At 42.3% G+C, this 20,343-nt stretch overlaps 1 protein-coding gene and 1 long non-coding RNA gene across 4 annotated transcripts in view; one reads left to right on the top strand and one right to left on the bottom strand.

Moving 5' to 3' along the window:
* LOC146895139 (uncharacterized) overlaps window positions 1-4,807 on the bottom strand; it is a 47,791-nt gene extending 42,984 nt beyond the window's left edge. The window contains exon 1 of the long non-coding RNA XR_015000885.2: window positions 4,581-4,807. This is a non-coding gene — a long non-coding RNA (uncharacterized LOC146895139). The remainder of the gene's footprint in view (window positions 1-4,580) is intronic.
* The window catches only part of LOC125412531 (BEN domain-containing protein 5), a 1,187,626-nt gene that overhangs the window by 925,425 nt on the left and 241,858 nt on the right, over window positions 1-20,343 (top strand). The gene's annotated exons all lie outside the window — the stretch shown is intronic.

The raw sequence follows: 20,343 nt of genomic DNA, 5'->3' as shown, positions 1-20,343 counted from the left end.
CCACACAAAGTCCCACATCTGAGGGCAGTGGGAAAAATGCTCAAAGACCACAATGATAATGTTTTCTCCTAGGCTTATTTGTAGGCATATTTTAAGGAAAATGTTGAATAGCTACTTTATTTTTGTTTATTATTCATTTTCCAGTTAACAGTACAACATATGAATTTTCCATATTAATATGTAATATTATATTGAGTAAATAATAACTTATTTACCGTTCTTCCTACTGAATATTTAACTGAATAAATTTTACCATTATAAAAATGTCTATGGCAGTCACCATGATCCATAAAGGATTTCTGTGTTTCGATTTGAGATCAATGCCTGTAGTTGGTTTTCTCTTGTGAAAATCAGGCCCTTGCCTCATTCTAGCATCTGCTTGCTTTCTCTCCTTAATCTTCCAGACCAAGAGAACAAAACCTGGCACCAGTGCCCTCAGAATCACTTAGCTCAGTGTTCCGTGTATGGCTCCTAATTAGGACAATGTGCCCCTTTTCAAATGTGGGCATAAATATTTGCCTTTGGCAAAGTAGATGCCAAGGAGATAATATTGATTGCAAATTATAGCCTTTGTAATTAACCAATTTGCACAGCTGGAAGATAGAGCTGGTGAAATCATTTACTTCTGAAGGATGGTGGCCTTTCCAAATTTCTCTCAGATATGAATTTGGCCCAAGCCCCAGAATGTTCCTAGTGTGGCTACAGGATCTCAGGTGCTTAATAAGTCATCAAGGGCCCACATTTCACTCAGCATAATGACCTCCAGCTCCATCCTTTTTCTTTTTGCAAATGCCATGATTTTATTCTTCTTTAACGGCTGAGATCACATGTTAAGTGAAATAAGCCAGACTCAGAAAAACAAATATCACATGCTCTCTCACATATGGTGTCTAGATTTCAGTTTATAGCTGTATATGCACATATATACTTGCACCTGTAGAACAAAAAAGTAGAAAGAAACTATAAGACAAGACTAAGAAACATAAATAGAGAGGGAATAAAAAAAGGTATCTGAATACATGTGCTACAAAAATAGAAACTAATTGGGGGAGGGAGGGATAAAGAAGGGTGAATGGGAGTGGGAATGATTAAGAATAAATATAATGACATACACAAGTGAAAATGCCAACGTGAAGCTAATTTAACTGTTTGCTAGCTTTTAATAATCCAGAAAAGAGTCGCTGAGGCTCTGAGTAGAGCAGAGGTCTTAATCTTCTGTGTACTGATGGTTTGATTCTGCCACTCCCATGCTTCACCAAGGTTTCTCTGCATGTAAACACATACTGAGAAAAAACACAGGCTGAATTGTTCCTGGGATCTACATTCTATGTTCTTGCTCTCACAGAAAGTGTAGGAAAGAAGTCCATGAAGCACCAGGCTGGGCATCTGGTTGTTAAGCTACTGTGACAATTGGAGCTAGACATGGAGAAGACCAGAGCCAGACCCCTGTTTGGTCAGTTGAGCTAACCAAAGCTACTGGGATAACCTGAGCCCATCAATGTGGGGATGGGAACAACTTAATCCAGAGATACGCAAAATGTGTAAGCCCAGGTCTCCCCTTTCACCTATAAGCAGAACAACAAAAGATCCTCTTCCTGAATCTTTTGCATGATCATATCCACTAGAGCCATGAAGAAACTCAATCTCAGGGTAATTGGGTATGTTCAAGTTTATCCTGGAGTCTTAAGTGTCAAAGCTAGGGGATGAACTGGGGATGAACTGGGTCTTCTGACTTCATGGTGTGACTAGAGTGTTTGAAGTTCTTTATACCCATCATTTCATTCAATCTAGATGCTAGTCAAAACAACTTACTAGAAGCCTAAACTTAATATAACACTACTTGGATGATTAGAAGCACCTAGAAGCAGAGATTAGTAGCATTCCTGTCCATTGTGAGAGAGATATACTCCCTGTGGTACTCATAAAGCACCAGGACAACCATGCATCCAACCTTCTTTTCTCCCTCATGTCTGTGACTTCTCTGTGCTCACTCTGTTCTCAAGTCCCCTACAGCTCCTAGAATAGACTACATTCTCTTATTTCCTGGCTTTTGCACATGTTGACCCCTTAATCTTGATTTCCCTCACATTTGTTGGTCTTGCGAATTCTCCTTTCTTTTGTCTACATGTGAGGCCAGCCTCTAAACTCTGCCCTTGGACATGCACAAGCACATAGCTTATCAGAGCACATATATGCTGCTCTAGTGTCTATTCCCTCACTGTCTTGTGAAACTTTGCATTAAAGCTGGATCCTCCTGATCCCTATGCTGGGCACACAGCCGATGCTTTTGTATTTATTGAAGAAATGTTCACACACATAAAGAAGTACCTCCCAAGATTCCTACACGAGTTCACAGGTACCAGAACTTTCCAGCATATTGATTACAGATTTTGAGAAAGATGAGCTCCTATAATCTAAGAGAATGAATGCCAACTGTGAATTCTGAGGTCATGGGGACACATTTCCTTCCTTTCTTCAGGTCAGATGCATGACCAGTTTCTTGCCTGAGTGGTCATCTGGTTAAAAGATATTTCAACTCCCAGTGCCCCATGCAAGAGACATTTAATCTTTAACTCATTCCCACAAATGCCCTTCATAACTTTTAGGTTGTCTTGACAAATTGAAATCTGGTTATTTCATCATAAAGGGATGGACCTAGATTTGATCAAGATATTTAAATTGTAATTTCCCATCCAAAGAACAGCCATGCAGAGGCTGATTTCTTGCTCCAACTAAATACAGACTTCCTCTGATCTAATTGACACAGGCATTTAACTGTAACTCCCTCTAGAAAATTCTATGAATCAAAAGAACTGACCACATCTTTCACTATGTTTGTGCTCAGTGACTGTCTTTCTCATCTGCCTATGTGTCTCTTTTTCTCTCTCTCCCACTCTTTGTGGTTTTTTTTCTCTCAAATCCCTGCCCCCCACTCTATCCATTTGTGAACATAGGCAAAAACACTCTCATGAGCACATGCACAAGCATGCACATGTACACACACACACATACACACACACACACACACACAGAGCACTTCCTTAGAAAGTTGCTCAAATCTGTCAATATATTTTAGAGGCACTAACACCAGAACAAAGGTAATGAAATATATTAATTACATTAAAGATGCTTTAGAAAACCAGAACTTGCTTTCAGAGAGAGAGAGAGAGTATATCTGCCTCTGAGCTGAGAGGATAGCAACAGGCAGATGATTAACAGCTAATAACATTAGTGTAATTAGAAGTGCCTTGAACTCTTAACCCGTCTCCCTCTCTGATCTCTAGATGCAAAGAATAAGATGATCTTTTTCTTTTTCCTTCTTGATCTGACTGAATGTTCTTTCTCCAACAAATATTACCAACTGTTATCATTTGCTGTCTACTGACTGTGCACCATATGCTCTATAGGTAACTGGAGTCCAGAGATGAAAATATCTTGCGGTTCAACCTTTAAAGTAGTAAGAAAAATTTATATCTAGCAAAAGTCTTTTCTGGAAATAATTATTATCTCTTCTTTTATAGATGAGGAAACTGAGGGTGATTTATTAAAAGTCACTCAGCTAGCAAGCTTTGCACACGTTCAATATTAGTTCCACCTGATTCCTGTCCAAGTTCTTTCCAGAATACCACAGTGCTCTATAAATGGCCATCATTGCCATTATCATGGTAAACTGCCCCCTTGTTTGACTGTCTGGGATTCAAGATCCTTGGTCTTCAAGAGATGAAAGTGGGGTTTATGATTGACAAGAGGTCAAATACTCTAGCAGACTATTTGAAAAAAAAAAATCACCATTAAAATAGCACCTGGAGTCACAGCAGAAAAACCTGAAGGGTAGAGCCCAGAAATAGACAGGGCAGTACTCAAAACACCAGCTCTACCCTCATCTCAGTGACTCTCCCTGACAACTTCTGAGGCAAACACATTCACAAGACAGAAGTTAGTAAGTGTGTTAGTAAGTGTAAATGGAGACTGTGCTTTCTTTTCCAGCTGCCCAGACCCAGATAATCACACAAAAGCTATATTAATTACAACACTGTTTGGCCAATATCTTAGGTGCCTTTCTAGCTATCTCTTACATCTTAAATTAAAACATTTCTATTAATCTGTGTATTGTCACTAGGATGTGACTTACTGATGCCAGGCTGTTACTCCTTTGGCAGCTAAATGGCATCTCCTTGCCTCCTCCTACTTTCTCTCTAAAGCTCTGTTTAGATTACCCACTTGACTTAGCTCTGTTAAACCATTGGCTGAAACAGCTTGATTCATTAACCTATGGTAATAAAACATATTCACAGCATACAGAGAGGAATCCCACATCAAGTAAATGATATTATTCAGGACTTTATCGCTAAGACCCACTGCAAAACACTACAGGAATGAGCCAAACTATAAAATGAGGATTCTCAAAGACTTAACTAGTGAGGCTCAGATGGTCTAGAAACAGTGCTACTCCTCAGTGCCCTCACTTCCCCAAGGCTGTCCCCTGAGCTTGGCTCCAAGAGAAAGCTGGCCTGAATACCCTCATAAGAGACAAAGGAGCCTCACAAGGCAGGGCAGAAATTCGTGCTGGGATCTCTCACCTGCTTCTGTCTGAAGAGTCACTTAGGTTTTCCCACCAGGCTCCTGCCAAGAAATGTGCAATGTCTGACCCACGAGGAGCAGAGAAAAACCATTCTCTTAGCTGGAACACCGAGCCCAAACATAGTGCAGGGCCTCAGAAGCCAGATTGCCGGCTTGTAGACATGGTTAAGGTAATCTGCGGAGTGTCTTTCGGCTATGCTGACACTCCCCTTAGGCAGGGCCAGCCTCCTCCTTGCAGCCTGGAGTCTCTACTCTTGAACTTCAGCAGACAGTCCAAGCCTCTCTGTTGTTGGTTTTGCTAACCTGGATATCTAAGAACAACCAGCATGGCTTTCCCATTACTGAGCTCTTCTCATGGACAGAAGGTATTTGGTGTTTACTGCTGGTTCATGTCCTAAGCGTTTCTATCTCTCTCTCACTCTCAACAGTATTTCCTTTACTTGCTTGCTTTTCCCCCTCTGCAGAAGCTACTTCCCTTAAAACTTTCTCTAGTACACGCTGCTGCCGTCCTGCCCCCCACCCCACCCCACCTCTGCTCCAGGTGAGGCGACTCCGCAGTGTCTCTCCAGCCCTCTTAGCGTCTGGTCCATCACTGCTCTCTGTGGACTTACATAAATGTTTCACCCCCAGGAAACCAAAGTACTCAAGGCCAGAAATGTTCTCTAATTCATTTCTGTTTCTCTTGTGTTTATCCCAGGATCTAGCACGGAGCAAGCTCAGAGAGAGCTTGATGGATGCGTAAACGAAGAAACTGCTGACTTTGTCCAGACAGTGCAGTATAATTGGCAGGGGTGGGGAGGTGGGGCGTAGGTTCTGATCTAGAGTTCTTAGTCTAAATCAGGATGAGGTTTCTAATCTACTTCTCCTATTCTTTATGACCCATAGCCAACCAAAGTGTCTATTCAAAAGAGTCCTTATCCCCTCCCTCATAACAACACATATGTCTGTAGCTAAGACCTCAGATGTTTTTCCAACCCCAGCTCTGTGTCTTCCACTGAGTAACTCTTAGCCTTAGAAAATATGCTTTTGACTTATATGGTGACTTCCACCCTGATGATGCCCCCCAAAGGCACTGTATCATATATAAGCTCTATCCATACAAGAAGACTGGAAATTATTACATGTGTCATATAACATTCCTTGACTTCCAAAGGACCTGTGTGGATTTGCCTTTCCATGAAATCCTTCTTTTTCCCCACAGTTACCCAATTCCTATGTGAGACTTTGTTGGCGTACCCTTTTTTTTTTTTTCAAATCACAGGCCTTTTTGATATCTGCTTGACTCTGATCAGAGATAACCATGCCTTGGGCACTACTGTGATAACTACTCTAGAATCCAAAAGCCAGAAAATCAGGCCTTTTCCAATCCTCATGCTCTATGTGATGTAACCAAGTGTACCTTTTCTAGATAAGCCCCCAAATCACTCTACTGGAGAAACTGAGTCTCAGTCAGAAGCCAGAGGAATTGAAATGGGGGCAGAACCAAGACAACGACTTAAGTCAGAATGAGAGATACCAAAGAAAACAGCAGAGAAAAGGGTCAAAAACAAATCTCAAAACCTCACTGGCAAATTAGGTGTAGTGATATTTCATTTGTATTGTAATATGCAAAGCTTACCTGAAGATCAGAGAGTAAAACAGCCACCCTGATCAGCCTTACAGACCAGGCAGTGGTGACTCACACCTTCAATCCCAGTAGCCACACTAGTTTGCCATAGAAACCGAGTGGTGATCATGCATGTCTTTAATGGGAGGAGACAGCTCTCAGACAGTCTCATTCTGAAATTCCTAGAGGCAGGATCGCCATTTCGGACTGAGGTAGAGGAAAGATCCTGTGGGTAGCTATTTTGCTTTCCTGACCTTCAGGTTGCACCCCAATTTCTGTCTCTGTGTTTTATTAATTGTGCTGCAGTTGGGTAAAATTATCAGGGAAAGAAGAAACAACCCAAAAAGTCTGGAAAGGCGGCACAGATGGGGCTCCTATCTCTTAGATCTTCAAGGCCAAAACCCAGAGTTGGGAATAGGAAGCTACTGTATAAGACCAAATAAAGTTTGTAGAAGTGCAGGGATTGAATTCAGGGACCTGAACCTGAGGTCCTGATTTTTTGTTTAGAGGGACATGTGACTATGGACAATTCTCTTTGCAAATAGTTCCAAGAAAAGTTATTTGTGGATTGGAGAGATGGCTCAGTGGTTAACAGCACTAGTTGCTCTTCCAGAGGTCCTGAATTCAATTCCCAGCACCCACATGGTGGCTCACAACCATCTGTAATGAGACCTGGTGCCCTCTTCTGGCCCACAGGCAGAATACAGACAGAACACTGCATACATAATGAATAATAAATCTCAAAAAAAAAAGTTTAGAAAAGTTATTTGCTGTAGGAGAGGGCATAGCTCAGTGACAGAGCACTTGCCTAGCATGGGCAAGACCCTGAGTTCTATCCCTAGCACAGTGAAGGAGGAGGAGGAAGAGGAGACGGAGAAGAAGGAGAAGAAGAAAATGACAAGGAGGAAGTTGTGTGCCAGCATGGTCTTAGAAGCAACCCCTAGTCTTTGAATGAATGGCACGCATTGGTCTTACCTGAAGAACTTGAGCTTCTCTTCATCAGTATCCACCTCCCATTTCTCTGTCCCAGTCTGCTGAGAACCAGAGCATAGGACCTTCACCTATCGTGCCTCATTTGTTGGCAACACAGGCAGAGAGAGGAATGCTCCTGCCACATGTGGTCTTGTTTACTCTTGATACTTTCCAGAGAACTAGAGTTGAGAGAAGAGGAAGGAGGGAGAGGCCTCCATGCAGGATCAGTTACAAGTATTGCTGTCTGGCTCCATATGTAGGGACTGGGCCCAAGCACAGAAGACAGTCAGCATGTGGGAAAGCCTGGGCCTTTTACAGGCTAGAATCTCCAAAGGTCACATTAGAGACGTGGAGTTTAAAAGAGAAACAAGTGAAATGAACAGAGAGCACAGATCTGTGCTGGTGACCTCAGATGAGTGACCAGGGGAAGGCCACTTCCCTGCCCTTTGTGTTAGCTGATACGGTTGGGCTAGGCTACTTAGATAGATAAACTCAAAATTTTTCATAGCTTATTACAGGAAGTTCATATATTTGTTGAACACTTACAAATCTGAAATTTTGAGTAAAATAGCCTTTGTTTACTGAGTACCTGCTTTATATCCAGGAATATTCCATATACTGCATAAATCTATCTTCCTATGTACATGTGAATTTGAGATTTAGTGACTAAGTGACTTGATTGAAGTCACACAATTAACAAATGGTATAACTGGAATTAGAACCCAAGTCTATTGCACACTAAATCTATGCTCTTCTCTTTCTCCACACTGGGTTGGAAAGGAGCTGCTGAGGAATGTTCATTCCCTCCTCCTTTCCTCTAGGTTCATCTTCCAGCAGAGGATAGGGTAAAGAAATCATTTAAAAAATGGCCTGAGCCATGTCTTTGCACATAATGACTATTCTGTTCTTTCAGCTTATCCACCATTGGTGGTAGAGACAACAGTGTATCGCTAGGCATCATATATTTGTCTCCCGATACCATAGTCGCCTTGAACATGGGATCATACGTCACCAGAAGCCAGTATCCATCATGGCAGAGTTCTCAGAAAATGCTGTGAGTTTGTTCATTCATTCTTTAAGAGAATATTAAGCAGTCTTCAAATATGTGATGTCAGAGCATAAGGTCACTAAAAGTCTACATTCAATAGCTTCACTTATTTCTTATTTTTAACGTATTATCAGGCATGAATCAGATTTTCCTACAACCTTTAGTTACTGAAGAAGTGGACTGTTTTACTCCTGAGCCCAGAATAAAGTCCCAAGAACTAGGGAAGAAGTGAATTTGAAAAGAAGAAACAGGAGGGCTTACTGACCAGCAAAGTGTCAGCAGTGAAAGGAGGGAGACATTAGAAAATATTCAGGATACTTATCTTCAAAAATCATCCCAGACCTCTGGGAATGACAAGCCATACAAGCAAAGTGTATGTGATATTTTTGTAGATTACTCCAACCTGGGAGCACTCCGGAAGTCTCATTTACAGTAATGGCTTGTGACTAGCGAACTCATGATCCTCCCTCTCTGATGATAGGATTCTAACCTTCCTCACAGTCTCACTCGGATGTTTCTGGATGTTTTCAAGTAGCATGGCGGACAGTCTCACAAAGGATGCACATATACTCTCACAAAGAATATAGTCCATTTCTACATTGTGTCTAGCACATTACCTCTTTCTTGCTTAACCCATCTTGTGAGGGGGCTCTGCTTTCTACATCTGAGAGTGTCTTTGCCCTCCTTTGGGCTCTCAGTGCTACTGGGAAAAGTACAACCAAGGGCTCCGCCTATTTATTTCAAAGCATCAGAATAAAAAGTATAGCCACAAAAGCGTAGTTCTTTCTGTCTAAAATGGGACAAATGCTCATCTTCCTCGCTTATGTCCACAGTATCGTAGTCCTTGTGGAAGTAGTGTTCACCAATGGCCTCTTTCCTCGGAGTTCTAACATGAGTCCATAGGCTGCTCTAGGAAAATATCTCAGAGTCAGATACCCACTGTCTGTCACCTCCCTTTTCCCCTAAAGTAAGGTTGTCGTCTGTCTCTTTGTGTTAAGTTTGATTTCTAAGGATCTTGTAAATGAATGAACTGAAAAGGGTTCGCCCCAATAGTTTCCCATACCCTAGTCTAAAACTTGAACCCAATTTTGAAAGGAGAAATGCTATGATTTGTGTTTCTCTTTCTAGAATCATTTGCAGGTCATGAGTGTGGATGTTTTTCTGTGTGAATTTATTATCATCTATGTTTCCAGACCTTCTAAAACAATCGTTCTCAACCCTTCCTAACGCTGTGACCCTTTAACACACTTCCTCATATTCCTCATTCACAACCATAAAATTAGTTTCCCTGCCACTTCAAAACTGTAATTTTGCTACTGTTATGAATTGTGGTGAAAATATCTGTGTTTTTTTATGGTCTTGGGTGACCCCATGTGCAAGGGTCGTTAGACTTTCTAAGGAGTCATGACCCACATGGTGAGAAGCACTGCTGTTAAAGGAGAGCTCAGCCCCCACCTCATCCCTGTGCCCTAGGCACTGCTCCCTCTCTCCACAGGTCCAGTGGTGGAAAGTACCTAGTCATGGCAGCCAGCTCTGGCGTGCTAACTCTGGTTCGCTTTCGTAGTGACTTCCTGGCTGTGGTACCATCGTTTTCTTCCCGTTCTGATCCCCTGCCTTACAACTCACTCTGATGTTCTCTTTTATGCTTCATCCACTAAATCTGAAACTCCAGCACATTCTCCCTGTTGTGATCTCAGACTCTCTTAACAAAGTCTCACTCACTCACTCACTCACTCACTCACTCTATCTATCTATCTATCTATCTATCTATCTATCTATCTATCTATCTATCTATCTATCTATCTCCTAAATTGTACATATATAGGCTTAAGTCTCCTTTCCGACGGGACTGTGGTACTGTCCAAATCTGGCCTATCCTATGAACAGCATTTATTTCTGACTTTTCCTGACTCGGAAAGATCTGAAAGCTCTTGTATAAACCCATGGTCTTAGGGAATATCCTAAATCTGAGCTTAGTACTTCAGTTTAATTGACTGCAAAGCTGAAGTAATAATGTGAGAAAATATTCAAGTTCTCACGATGCCCGAACACAGTAAAGCAGAGTGCTGAAGATGGACTGATGCTCACTGAGTGCTCACCATGATTCCGCTGGGTGCTTTAAGGTACTTCTTATCTCAATGCTCCCATCCCTGTGCAGTGGGCACCATTGTCATTCCATTTCACAGATGTGAAAACTGATACCAAATGAGGTTAAAGGGTTTACCTAAAGTAGGTATCAGGTTTTAAAAATGACAAACCTTGAATATGAAACAGGTTCTCATCTTTAATATTCATATGTTGGCACAAAGCAAACCCTCTATAAACACAGTCTGGGGCTACTCTTACATAAATAGGTAAATGAATTCATGTTCCTTTTCTTCCCTTCAATTAATTGACTGTCCCAAGACTCTCCCAGTCCCAAAGGAAGCTAAGATGTTGCAGTTTTCTCTGCCTTCAGCATCCCTGTCCAGTCTAACCTCTGGCTGAGTTCTTTAGCAAATAACAGTATAGGGAAAGATCTGTTCACAATTCATGGTCTGCCAGTGAAGCACTCCTGCAGAGCCAGATTCTCTTGCCAAGCAACTTCCCTTGTCCCTCTGATATGCAGATGTGTGCAAGAATCCGGCACATCTGTACAGGGAACATCTAAAAGTGACTTGGCTGGAAATAAGGAAAATATGAGTGTTGGCTCTATAGGAATAGCTGTCCCTTGGGGGCCAAGCAGGGGGGAATAGCGGATTGCTGCCGGGACTGGTCAGCCCCAAAGCACACATCCTCACAGGCAGTTACTCTGCCTCGGGAACTTTGGAAGCTTCTTTCCTCCCACCAAATGGCAACAGAGACCAGAGAAAAGCATGACTGACCAGAGAACTTGAAGATTACTCTTTTTCTTGGGGTTCCCCCCGCCACCTCCAGGAAAAGTCCTGTGCTGGGACCAAAAATAATTAAACATGGAAAAAAATAAAATGATTGAAGGGCTTAGAGTTCTGCTCTGTAGAAAGGCAGACTTGAAAAGGGTAGAGATCTTGCCTTCAATCCCCAAAGGAATTTTTTTTTAAAGACAAAGGTCTTGGTGTGTGTCTTAGTTGGGGTTTCTATTGCTATGAAGAGACACCATGACCACAACAACTTTTATAAAGGAAAACATTTAATTGGGGTGGCTGGCTTACAGTTTCAGAAGTTTAGTCCATTATCATCATGGTGGGAAAACATGGTGGCATGCAGGCAGACATGGTGCTGGGGAACGAGCTGAGCTCTATATCTTGATCCACAGGCCACAGGAAGTGAACTGTGACACTGGTGTAACTTGAGCACAGGACATCTCAAAGTCCACCCCCACAATGACACATTCCCTCCAATAAGGCCACACCTACTGCAACAAGACCACATCTCCTAAGAGTGCTACTCTCTTTGGGGGCCATTTTCTTTCAGACCATCACAGTGTGCAACCTAGGCTGGTCTTAAATTTGTGATCCTGTTGTCTAGTCTCCTTGGTTCTGGGATCATCTGCATGTGACACCACACCTGACTTCTGCAAGCCAAAGAAACAGAATTCGGAACCAGAATTGGTGTAGGAACACCAGAAATAGTGCTATTGCAGTGCTGAGCACTGCCCGGCAACACATGCTCACATATAGACACATGCACACACACACACACACACACACACGCACACATATACACCTCAGTTAATGTTGCCTATACTATTGGGATCAGCTGCTTTGAAGTAGTGAGTTCTGTGTCTCTGCTAGGGAGTGAGGTGGCCAAACCCCTGCCCTGTGGAGAGAGTGACTGTTGTAACTCGGCCTCCATCCAGGATAAGAGGTCATATCTTTTTGCCCTCCTTTTATATGTTTATGTGGAAATTGCTTTAACTTGGGAAGTATCCTCAGGCCCCCAGGAGTTCAATGATTTACATAGTCAAGGTTATGAGGAAAGGCATGTAATAAGTGTGTGTATAAGCATCCAAGATGTAAAAGATATGATTATTTGCAGAACCTAATCTCATGCCTTCTCATCCTTGCCGAACTGAGTATTGAAAAAACATTCTCATTCATATTTGGAATGGTATGTTTCTAAGCAATCATCATTCTGAATACTCATTCCAACCAGGAGTCGACCTGAATATTGAATAGAATAAAAATGTATATATTAGATTACTTATTCAAATGCCTATCTGGCAGTTTGGATGGAATTAAGCAATAGTCCAATCTGGCTGTTGTTTTATGCATGGGATGTCAAAGCTAAACAGGCCTTAGAGAATATTCTTTCCTTTTTTTTTCTCTTAACAGAGCCTCTCCATCCTGTCCTGTTCACAGATGGGGAAACAGGATGAGGGAGGGCCCATATGGTATGGGAACGGGAGGCTTGAGACCAGTAACTACCGTTTACCAGCTAGGCAAGGTAATATTGTCCTCACTGGACAAAAGAAGCAACTGAAGCACAGTGTGCTTAGCGAACTTGGACAGAGCCATGTATGTCTGGTAGAGGGTGTAGTTGGCCTTCCAATATACTGTCCTATTACTCATTACACTGGATCCCTAGAACAGTCCCAGGAAATGTGTTCTTCTTTTCATACCACCTGACGACCATCAGACTCTTCAGCTATGACGTCATTACAAGCAATGATATCATGGCTGGTCTGCAGGTGAGAAAATTCCCATGAGGATATGGAACTACACCTTAAATTCCTCAAAGCAAGGATTTTGCCAACAGCTATTATACCTAACATATCTAAATGCTCCAAAATATCAAGTGATAACATACTGTTCTGAAACTACAATAAGAAAGGAAAGAATTCAGTTTAATCCTTTGAAACAAGCCAAAGTCATCCCTTTAGTGCAAACTGACAAACTGCTTTCTTAGAACCTTGCTTAGGCAGCACAAGGAACGTTCCCCAAATAGTCCCTTTACCAAGCCCCAGAGCACTTTGAACCCAATGTTGTCACGATGTGTGGGACATTCCCCTGACTACAACATCAATGCTTTGAGTCTTAGGGCCATGTTGGATTCTTTTCTACATCTTCACTCTGGGATCTGATGTCCATCAGGGGTCTGTGGGGGGTTTCTGATCAAATGGATATGCATTAGACTAGTCTTACTGCAAAGCTATTTCATAATCAAACCTTGTGTTTCGAGGAAATCAAGAAGTGAGTCTTTTCCAGTACCCAGTCAGTTAAAGATGGCCTTGAAACTTAACATGGCATTTTATCCCCACTAAATAATAGCTGAAATCTAGAATAAATCCTGAGTTCTTTCTGGGTTTGGCGGTGCTTGGAAAGAGGAGAGCATCATCTGCAGTATATTTTTGCACCCAGGCTTGAACTTTATTCTGTCTACCCAGACAATCCTGAATTTCCTTCCATGTTAACTTCAATTTTGTTTTCCCTCACCCTCCAGCATCTGAAAGCCCCAGCCACAGTGGGAGCACTTCCCAGGCTAGTTAGCTCAGCTCATGTGAGCTCACCCTTCTTCCTGCTCTATCTCACCTCAGGCACCCTTCCTCTCCTGCTTACCCCACACCTCTTTTACTAGTGTCAGTTATGTGATCAGATCTGCTAAGGAGATGTGGGTGAATAGTACAGATGCTGAGTTCAAATCCCAGGTCCCTTGCAACCTTTACTAAAGCACTCTGAGGCAGTAGCATGGTGGGACAGAGGGCAATACTCCCTGGCCCTAGTAAATGAGAGTCATTTCTACAAAGCCAGGGAGCCCATGCTTTATCTATAGACAACTCCAGAATGGAGTATTGTATTAGGGTTTCTAATCTAGAAATCATATTAATCCGGCATAATTTTGGAAAAAAAAGGCTTTGATTATAGCATAATGCATCAATTAGATGAGAAAAAGTAAAGGAAAGAAGTCAAGCAGAAGATGCTGGAGGGATGGTCATGGGTCTGCAGGCTAGCAGGGGGTATTGGTCAGTACAGAGGTGTAGATGACAATGGCCTGGAGCAAGAAGGCAATGATAAACAAGAGAATATTTGTGAGCTCCTTGCTGGGCCAGGGATGATAGCAACCCCTTAGGGATGATTTCACTGAATCAGGGGAACAATTCAAAACTTTTGAATTACCATATCACAGATGAGGAAACTGAGATGTTGAGAAGTTAAATTAGCCCCAAATGATTTATTAAAGTTTGAATGTAAAATGCCCCCCACAGATTCATTATATTGTACACTTGGTGCTCAGGATATGGTGCTATTTTAGGGGAACTGACTTCTACAAAATGTCTTTTGACCTGCAAATAGATAGATAGATAGATAGATAGATAGATAGATAGATAGATAGATAGATAGATAGATAGATAGATAAAAGATAGATAGGTAGGAAGAGAAAGAGAGATGAAATATAGATGTTTTAAAAGGTAAGCAGAGATCGGAAGAACCGTTCAGATGGTGAAGTTGGCAGGACTTGTTGAGAGACGAACTAGAATGGGCAAATAAGGAGAGGCTAGATAGAGTCGGGCAACTCTTGGTTTCTTTCCTGAGGCCCAGAGCTCCCAAAAAGAGACAATATTTTAATCCCGCTTTGACCAATGCCAAAGAACTTTCTATTTTCATAGCTTCCAAAAATCTTACCTCAGAGCTTGTTGTGCTGGGGACAACAGAGGAAAAGAGAAAATCAGTACATTCCCCAGAACGCCACAAGTCCTTTGTTTAGACCACTACACCTAGAAAAGGTTCTTAAAATGTTGAAGGTGGGGTTTCTTACAAGAGTTTTTAATAACAATTACAACGAAAAGTTGATAGGACAATGCATTTCATAGTTTTGCTTCTTTGGTACCAAAGCAAATCCAAGAGAACTGGGCATCCCTTTGGAAAGATCAGGGGAAAGAGTAGCCAAGGGGAGGTCAGTGTGAGCATGAGCCCCATAATGTGCCTTCCACAAGGCTGGACCCTGGAAAACAGTGATGTATATAGAGCCTAACCAAGACAGGCCAGCCATGTAGACTGTAAAGGTTGAAGCTGGGGTAGGGGCTAATGGTACAGAGTGGAGGTCAACAGTAAATTGTGGAGTCTGACTCTAGATCCTATCTGAATAGGTAAAGTGGAGAAAGAGGTGAGCGGATAGGAAGCAGGACATGAATCTGGAGGCCATCGATTGGAATGGAGGATAGGGCAGAGGCAGGACCTGCAGGTAATCTGTCATTGTTGGAAAATAGTATTGGAGCTCGTTAGGACACTGAGTGGAGAGGACTTTGCTAAACATGCTGAGTGGTCCCAGTCGCTAGTAGACAAATGTTGTAGCTTGCCATGTGTGGAAGAGCAGGATGCTGCTGGTCATGCAGTTACCTCTCAGCGTGTGCTCATCATACAATCCCTTTCCTTTTTCATCTGAATTCACTAAAAGCTTCTAATGCATCAGTCCCCATGCAGGGCAGTGAGAAAAGAAAACAGTTATGATGCAGGTTTGTTCTCAAGAAGCCCCGACTAGTGGAGGCTCAGGCACAGATTTTATGATCCAAGGCTCTACGGGACATGACTGTGGCAAGCACTGAGAAGGAAGCATTGAGAGGTCTGGAAAGGTTCCCAGGAAGAGATAACAGTGAAGGTGAAGCTTGAGATGTAAGCCAGAGTTAGGCAGGCAGAGGTTGGTGAGAAAGCCACTGAGTGCAGAAGCCCAGCTTCAGCAGACACAGAGCAGCCCGACATGCTCCGTGCAGTGGGGTAGAAGGAAAGGCAACAGGCAAGGCCGGAAATCGGGCAAGGTTCGCTCGCTGAATCTCAGGCAAAGAGGCATGGATTCCATCCTGTGGGCTTTAGGCCAGAGATTACCATGGGCACTTGGACTTTATATAGGTCACCGGCTAGTAAGAAAGAATTTAGTAGGGAACACCAGTTGGAGGCTGAGGTAAATCTTTAATTTGATGTTCCAAGACAAAGGTCACTTGTACTTTGGCAAAAATAATTAGCAAGGACTCAGGAATGGGAACGTGGTTTTTGGAACTACGAACGATATAAAATGTTAATATTTGTAGTTCTATGTTTGGTGAGTTAAGTGCCTATTCTCTGCCTTACAAAGTGTGTGTGTGTGTGTGTGTGTGTGTGTGTGTGTGTGTGTGTCTGTGTGTGTGTCTGTGTCTGTGTGTGTGTGTATGTGTCTTGTGTCTGTGTGTGTGTCTCTGTGTGTGTGTGTGTGTGCACATACAAATGCCCAATTTTGAAGGCACTTCAGCTATAATGTTTTCTTCTTAGAGTATAAAATGGATGTTCATATCATTGCCCTCTTCAGAGGATGTGTACTCTGGGTTCTCTTTTACTTGTGTCCCTAATCTCCTTGCTCTCCTTGTAGAAGGTGTTTCTTTTGTCACACAGTCAAACGGTCTCAGGATCTGCATTCAAATTAGGGCCATTATGTGATCAGCCTCAGGTCTCATTGTATGACTAGTGTCAGGTCCTGGTCTATAACAAGAAAATTACTCAGTGTATGATTATGAAGCTGAGAAAATCATCCAGTTGAGATCTTTGAAAACATGTATTTCAACTCATTACCATGGTGTCTGGTGTCATTTGCTGACCTGCCAAATAGTATGGAAAGGTTGTGGACACATAGATAGTCTGGGGTCCTTCTGATCCTGAATGTGTCCAACTCTGCCTGTCTGGAAACTGGAAGAACAATGAGCACTCCAGGGCCCTGCAATCTCCTTTCTTCCCTCCAAGGTAATATCTCTTCGAATCACAGTTTTGGAGTGCTCATTCGCTGGAGCTCCTTAAGGGAGGAGTCTCATGGGACTCATTAGTCTTTTTAACTCTTAAATTCTACTCATTTTAATTGAGAAATCCCCTAGTTACAAGCGTGGATGCTGGCAAGATAAAAGTTAACAAGCCTCACCCAGCTGCTGTGCTCATGAACATTGTTATCTAGGGATAGGAAAAATGGATGCCATGATAGTAAAGAAAAAAACAGGGGTCTTTTTCCCTTTTCTTTAAAATAGGGACTCACTATTTAATGGCTGTCCTATAGCTCTACATAGAGCCTCAAACTCACAGAAATCCACTTCCGTCTGGTTCCTGGGTGCTGGTATTAAAGGTGTGCACCACAAAGTTCAGCAGAGGATAAAGTTCTAATGCAAGAGAAAGCAATAATTCTAGGCTTGTTTGAGATCAGAGAAACTGATGTATGAGGCCTGATAAATAAAAGTCAATTGGACAAATTAATAATATTGGTGGAAAGGATTACAAGTAGGATGTCTAGTGTGAAAACATAGAAGTAAATGGAAGTTGACCCTTTGAGGGTGCCATGCAACCATGATGTAATCCTTAGGGTGGAATTGATCCTTATCTTCATAATGGTGGTGGTCATGTGACTCTAAATATGTGATGAAGTTCACAAAGAACTAACTACCTGAGCATATATGAGCACATATACATTTGGTAAAATATAAACAAGATCATAATAACGTCAGGTTATGGATGTGATATTGTACTTAGCATGTAAGATGTTACCACTGGAATAATATGGGCGAAAGCCCACTGGATTTCTAAAAGCTGTTCTTTCAAGTCTGTTGCTCAGTTCATAGAGTGTCTCACACACGTGAATGCCTGGAGTCAACCCCCAGCACCACATAAACCAGGCGTTGTTGCTCATTTCTATCATCTCTGCATTTGGGAAGAAGGACCATAAATCCAAGGTCATCCTCAGTTATACAATGAATGAGTTTAAGGCTAGCCTGGGATGTATGAGATCCTGTGTCAAACTCAAACAAGCAAACAAAAAGTAGGTATGATGTTACATTTAGCTTAAACAGGTATAAGAAGAAATAGAGAGTGGGGTACGGGGGAGAGGAAGAGAATGCAAACAAGATGCTGGTAACTCCAAATGATGCAGAAAATAAAAGGGTATATAGCATGGGTTGAGCAGAGAATTGATAAGGGGTAAACCATTTAAGACTGAAATCAATGACACTCTATGTAAAGATAGATGAACAGCCTTATTTCATCTATGAAATGTCTTATTTGAAGAATATCAAGATCATATTTACATTTGAGAAAGTTTTCTGTTTTTAGAGAACATATTGGGAAGGGTGAAGATTAAAAGTAAGGCATTTGTGAAAATAAATTTTGACTAGAATATAGTGGGAAGCAAGAGAAATAAATGTGAGATGCATTTGAGGTGCAAAATCTATGGGAGTTTGATGACTAAGAGGTGAGAGGCTGAGGGGAGAGAAAACTGACTCATGGATTTCTAACCTGGTCATGGGGTAGATGATGGTATTATCAAAGTACAGACATTCGGGGCAATTCCAGCACTACAGAGGCTGGGGCGAGAGGATCGCTGTAAATTCAAGGTCTACCAGTGCTACAAAGTGAGACCTTATCCAAAAAATATGGGCCACGGAGAAAAGAAGAAAAAAGAAGTTGAACAAAAAGACATTGAAGAGATGAAAGTTGTAGAGAAAGTTTTCGAAAGATAAATTTGTCTGTGATGTCTGAGATGTTCCTAAGACCTCAGCTTCTGGGTGTCTGGTAAATTACTGTACCCATTAGTGTCAGGAGCAGAGGAGAAAAGTCTGTATCAGGTATGCACAGACTGGAAAGGACTAAATTCTGAGGAGTCTGCTATCAAAACGGGGTATTGAGGAAGAAAACCATGCTACGAAGGATAAAGGTTTTCCAAGAGGTGGAACGAAAGCTGGGTTAGTGTCTTATGCCTGTAATCCCAGCACTTGGGAGGCTAAGGTAGGATGAACATGAGTTTGAGGCAAGCCTGGATTATAGAAAAACGAGACTCTGTATCAAAAAAATCAAAACAAAGATAGGAATACTGTCTGTGTTACTGAGAGGATTGTTGGGAGCAGCAGTGAGGTGACACCCAAAGGGAAACGTCCTTAAGTCATGGTACTGTGGCAGCTTTGGGACACAGTCCCACTGAGGCCAAAATGTGGCAGGACTGTGTAGTGAATGACAGCATTGCTGGTGCTGGTCAGCATCCACAGCTTTCCTTCCACAGGTTCTGCAGGGGAAGAGGAAAGAAAGGAACATGGGAACAGAGGGAAGGTGGGAAGGTTTAGGGAGTGACGGTCTTTCTCTGGGGAAGACTTGAGATGAATATGTGTAAGCCAGACAGGAAGAGGCTCTGCAAGGGGTCAAGGTTATGTACAGTGCACGATCCACAGTAGAACAGGTGCCCCATAGACAATGGCTTCAGAAACAAGTGAGCAAGGACCGTGTTCCTGTGGGTATAGCCTCTGTAGTCTGTCACACCCACTGACTATTCTAAAAATGCGATAATGCTTCCTCCTTCTAAAACATTTGGGTCATTAAGAACTATAGGGAAAAAACCCCACCTTTTCAAACACCTTTTTAAGCTCAACTTCAGATCCCAGCCACGGTGCGTCCTTGCTGCACCTGGCTGCCTTGGCCCTTTCCCTACCGCCCCTAACCCAGATTTTTCAACACAATGGCCAAACCTCAGAGCAGCATCAGACAGGAAGGTGTTCTCTGTGGCTTCATGCTCCCAGCAGATAGCATGTACTCCAACTCGCGTCTTTATGTCCACTTTGAAAAGGCTAATCAGCAATCCGAACAACTCGAAGAAGGTTGCTTAGAGATAGCAGTGTCCTTGTGTTGAATCCAGGCAGCCCTACCATGTGTTGCTCCTTACAAAGTAGTGCTAGTTAGTGTAAGGCACACTTAACTTTCTTGGTCAGCCAGTCATTGGGTTGTATAAAGAGTGAATACGGAGAACACAAATTAAAGACCCAGGTATATTCTTAATGAGTTCACATCTCTTTCTCCTTCTTGCCAAAAGCCAACATTTCCTTTCTCCCAGCAAGGGCCTAAGGCTGAAGGCCAAAGGCACAAATCCAAGAGAGAAAGAGGTATTTCAGGAAACACATGACATGAATAAATCTCAATATAATCCCATTTTCCCTTGGGGTCTCTTTTAATTTATGGTCTGGGGTAGTCCCTAACATGAAAATATGGAAATGAATAACCAAACAATGTTGGGGGGGGCAATTTGTGAGAGTGGTGTTCTTGGTGTTTGCCTCATCACAAAGTTGCTTTAAATATGTGCTCCCCTGGTGCAATTAAGCATTTGTTTACACATCATTAATTATCTGGCAGAGAGGTTTGGCTGGAAGGAATATGGCCTAGAGACACAGCTGGAGAGTTGCAACCCTATGCCAATG

The sequence above is a fragment of the Myodes glareolus genome, chromosome 3 (assembly GCF_982192425.1).
Source record: "Myodes glareolus chromosome 3, mMyoGla1.1, whole genome shotgun sequence".
Taxonomy (NCBI): Eukaryota; Metazoa; Chordata; class Mammalia; order Rodentia; family Cricetidae; genus Myodes; species Myodes glareolus.
Note: the sequence above shows the minus strand (reverse complement) of the source record. Positions and strands in the feature narration are given on the sequence as shown.